At 35.6% G+C, this 722-nt stretch overlaps 1 protein-coding gene across 4 annotated transcripts in view; it reads left to right on the top strand.

The window, feature by feature from the left end:
- CRYZL1 (crystallin zeta like 1) overlaps positions 1–722 on the top strand; it is a 30,103-nt gene that overhangs the window by 14,526 nt on the left and 14,855 nt on the right. The window lies entirely within an intron of this gene.

The following is a 722-nucleotide window of genomic DNA, read 5'->3' as shown; positions in this document are numbered from 1 at the left end:
CTTGAAGACTGTTCACTGACTCGGCTATGCAGAAACTGCCCTCCCCACATCAGCTTGAGTTTTACAAGATTTCCCCTCACTACTCTTGTAAAAGAAATTTACTGGAAACATTTCGTTTACTGTTTTTTTTTTAATCCACAGTTAATACTATTTTGCACATATATGTATTTATACTTGTGTCCTAGACAGTCACACAAACGTATAAAATATGATTTCAATCATAGTCTTTGAAATTATCATTTCTCTGTGGGAACTATTCATAGGAAGATATTCATATAAACTTAGAAAATGTTTAACTTTATGACATGCTCGAAGCTGTTAAGAATAGATTTGTAGGAATATTTTTGTTCATGTCTTACGATATTGCCTTTGACTTACGTATTTTCTTGAAGAATTTATTATTTCAGTCTTTCTTTTTTATCTGGCCAAGAAGTTCATGACACTGTATTACTCAGGATTCTTTTTGTAAGAGACCAAAAATAAAATCAGACTAGCTTCGGAGAAAGTGGGACTTACTGGGAGCATGCTGAGGTATCTTATAGAACCAACCGTGGGAAGGTAGCTGTGCACCGGGACAATTTTAATGAGGAACCTGGGTTCCCCCAAGACTCCGGCCATCATCTTTACCGTCACTCAGAGGTGAAAGAAGAAAGAGGAAAGGAAAGGAAAAGATAGTACAGATGTTATAGTGTTTATGTCAGAAAATGAAATTACTTCTCTCT

This window comes from Pteropus alecto, unplaced genomic scaffold, assembly GCF_000325575.1.
Source record: "Pteropus alecto unplaced genomic scaffold, ASM32557v1 scaffold3, whole genome shotgun sequence".
NCBI lineage: Eukaryota > Metazoa > Chordata > Mammalia > Chiroptera > Pteropodidae > Pteropus > Pteropus alecto.
This window is presented reverse-complemented; position numbering and strand designations above follow the sequence as displayed.